Source organism: Adiantum capillus-veneris, chromosome 26 (assembly GCF_014529385.1).
Source record: "Adiantum capillus-veneris isolate H3 chromosome 26, ASM1452938v2, whole genome shotgun sequence".
In the NCBI taxonomy this organism is placed as follows: domain Eukaryota; kingdom Viridiplantae; phylum Streptophyta; class Polypodiopsida; order Polypodiales; family Pteridaceae; genus Adiantum; species Adiantum capillus-veneris.
In genome coordinates, this window is record NC_140956.1 from 55,232,009 (window position 1) to 55,236,247 (window position 4,239).

The window sequence follows — 4,239 nt, forward strand, 5'->3', positions numbered from 1 at the left end:
CCAAGCTTTCCACCTATTTTGTTCCTTGAGAGCAATCTCTTCTTCGTTTTGAACTTCGTGGATGGCATCCTTAGGTTTTCTATTGTGCTTTCGAGACCTTTGGGATTGTGAATCCATACTTAGTTAGGGAAAGGAATGAAAGAATAGACAGTGATTTAATCAAGGGAAAATTACCAAAATACCCCTCTAATTTGTGGAAATTCCCAAAATACCTCTCAAAATTCAAAAATTCCCAAAATACCCTTGTATTTATTTTGGTCGGATTGTTCAAGATTTTCTGATCTTTATTCCTTTTTGACAATTGAGATCTGTTCTTGAGTGCTTAGCATGTAATTTATCTCAAATTACCTCGCAAAAATAGTCAATTATGTCTGAAAATAATGAAGCGATTCATCTCCAAAGCCTACATAACCAACTCAAATTCTAGCTTGAGCACCTTGTATTGATAGACAATCAGTCTTCTTATGAAAATCTACAGAAAAATTTATCTTTGGAGAAATTTAATCTCACGACCAGGGGTATTTTGGAAAATTTGAAGGGCATTTTGGGAATTTATGACAAATTATTGGGGATATTTTGGGAATTTTTGAAATTTGAAGGGTACTTTGGGAATTTCCACAAATTAGAGGGGTATTTTGGTAATTTTCCCTTTAATCAATAAAGCAGGGAGAGATCCAATACTCATACACCCACAAATGAAGTAAGCTACAAAAAAGAAGTGTTTACATTTACTCTCTAATGTAAATTAAATCATGATAATATTACATCAATCTTTTTGAAAAAATAAATATAAAATATGTTATTACCTATCTTATTTTTTCAACATAAATATTTAAAAAACTATAATTAAATGATTTATTATAGAATTTTTTGTTATTCAATTGGTTTAATTTTATAGCATTTGATATTAATTTATATTTAATAAAGTTAAATAATTAGTGAAAATATGCATATAATTTAATTTCAGTGTTGAAAAAAGTTGATCGAATTATCTTTTTGAAAAATTTTATTTTTTTGTATTTTTAATTTGAAAAGATCATGTGGCAGTTGAGGTGGCCATGCATGGATGAGATGGTTATCCATATGACGAGCTGATGTGAATGGTGAAGAAACTGTGCAGGTTTACAAGTTTACAGGCAGGTTTGAGGGCTTATTTGGGCTTATTTGATTGATACTTGCAGGAGAGAAGAGGAAGGAGAGAGCACACGACACACAGATATGGGTGGGGAGACTCAATCAGTGAGCAACCCCCTTTACACTTATGCTACGTATAAGGTATACAAGTTAGTGGGCGCCCAGACTCTGGGCGGCCGGGCAAGGCACAGGCGCCTATACCCCAACAACCTCCCACTTAAAGGCGACTGTGCCTTTAAGCAAGGGAACCTAGTCTAAAGACTACAAAAGGCGAGAGAAAATCGCTCTCAACCAACGCCCACTGGCTGGCTGTGATCGTGTGCATCCGGCTGTCGTGCTCGCGTGTAAGTCCATACACCACCAGACGTAACACACACGTACGGCAAGTATGTACGCAATACCTGCATATCTCCCTCATGCACTATGCCATCATCAATCAACAAATGACTGACAACCCCAACTGCAAATGCTCCCAATGCAGCTGCGATATCCGGTCTCAAGATCAGCATCTCATACATGAGACCACCGAATGCCGATGCAATGCTAGCGGGCCCTGCTAGCTCTACAGAGCATGCATCAGCATATAAATCCCTGGCAATAGGCATCTCTCACTGACAAGGCGTGTCAGCCACATTCATCTCCTGACTGTCCGTAAAAGATGCATCAACCTGTCGTGCAACCTTAGAGAAAACCAGCTGCTATAGGTGTCTGCTGGAAGACATATCCTGCACAACTATATCCCCATGCTCATTGTCGAGCATAGAAAGAAATGACTGCATAATCACTGACATCTCAGCCTCCTCTGCAATCATCCACTGCAAACATGAACACTCAATCTGCTGTGACTCACTAGAGCTCTCATGCTCTAACTCCGTATGCATAGACTCTTGCACAACGTCCTCCTGTCGTGACTCACTAGAGCAAGACCGCTTTACCTGTCTATCCTGCATAGAAGTATCTCGCACAACTGACTCTCTGCTTTGCTCAGTCACTAGCAAAGCATACATGTCTGACTCTGTCACCTCTCTGTGTGACTGCTCAAGTCGTGCCCCAACTGTGTGCACAACGAGCTCACTACTCTGCACTCCATGCAAAGCACCCTGCAACCCATGAGCAAAAGAGACTGTCCGAGTCTCTCGCTCTCTACATGGCTGTAACAAGATTGAGACTCGAACCATCTCGCACCAGTACTACGTGCAATGGGTACCATGTGCCAAGTCTAGCACCTCTCGCAATCACCAGCGAACCCAAATGCAACGCAAAAGATCGCTCAAGCAACGATACCCGACATCCACTATCCCTAAGCTGACCAACGGAGATCAAACTCATCGTCAAATCTGGCACATGACGCACATCTCTGAGCACGTACGATGCATCGCTCGGTAATGACAGTCTCACATCTCCTGAACCAGCAATCTCATGCAGTGACCCATCTACCAATCGCACACTACCATGCACTCTGCTAGAATAACTACTGAACCAGTCACGATACGGAGTGACATGAAAAGTAGCGTCCCTGTCTAGCACCCACCAAAAGAAGTGCACTATCGTTAGACGTCAAAAAATCAGGAGTAATAAAGGAAGCAAATGTGACCTCACTGTCACTAGGGTACTCAGACACTGTATCTGATCCTGCAACAACTGTCAAGTCAACGGAGCCTATAGCATCTACTGCATCCTTGAGACTAGCCTGTCTCCTGTGCTGTCTCAAACGACGAAAGCATCGCCGTCTAATGTGCCCTGAACAACCACAATGTCAACATGTAACCCGCCAGTGCATATGTGAATGCCGTTGTCTCACAAGAGTCTCAAATGACTCAGATCTATCATACATCTCATGCAATCTCTACCAACATGCTCTCGTAGTCGTCTCATACATAACAAGAGAAAATATAGACTCCGCAAGGTGCAAACATATCGTAGATAATGCCATCTCATCTAGCTCCTGCCATTGATTGTTAGACAAGCATGAAGGTCTACCTGCATCACCACTCAATGGTCTATGCAACCCTCACTGTGTCAATGCATCAAGAATACACTCTCTCCATGCTGCAAAGTCTAACCCATCAAACATGCGCATTTCGGAGAGATCATAATTTGAGCGATCACCTGTCTCTGCCATGAGCACAATGTAGCAAACTAGAAAGCAAAATCAATGTCTCAGCACCTGCCAACTGTCCAAGAATATGGCAAAGTCACGATTCAAAATCTGCGAGATAATCTGTGAGCATAAAGCTCCCACAAATGGCAATGATGCAAATCCCAAATGCCAAGTGTACGAGGCTCCTGTAGAGTAAACCAAGCTCCTGTATGGTTGTAAAATATGGCTGCAAATCAGCCCCAAAACAGCCCCAAAATTCAGCTCTTAAACAACTGCATAAACAAATCACAAACGTGTCCCAGATCAGCCTACAACTGAGCCATACATGGACACCTGCAAAGAGGAAACAATGGCTGAAAATTCAACGCCCAAATAAGCCCTCAAACCTGCTTGTAAACTTGTAAACCTGTAGCTGAAACCTGTTGAAAAACCTCAAGCCATTAGTGCTCGAATCCGGCTACCTAGCTCGTAGCCACACAAGCATACATCACAACATTCACTCCTGTGAGTGTGCCAAGATAACTGTACGCTTGTCAAACCGTGAGCTAATCACCAAGCCCACACTGTGCGGTATCGATGCATACACACGCACAAATCTCCCAACCGCAGAGAACACCGCACGCAAATGCTGAGTGTAACCCGCAATCTCTACCTAGATTGCATAAATGATGTGCATAAAACTCCTGGGAAAATTTCGCAAGAGTTTTGACGCACAATGGCTATCAACACAAAATAACCATTGTCCTGCAAGCTCAATACAATGAGCAATCAATGCGCATCAAACTACACTCAACATACAAGCATAAGCTCTGCAAATCTGTGTCCAGCAAATGCTCACAAATAGTACCACAGGTGACCATACATATCATCCACAACCAACCTCTGCACTTGCTCACAAGATCTACTGCTCACCACATAAGCATACATAGAGCATTACCCGCTCAAAGACCATGTATGCAAGCCACAACACTGCAGAAGAACCACTCAACTGCAACTGGCAACAC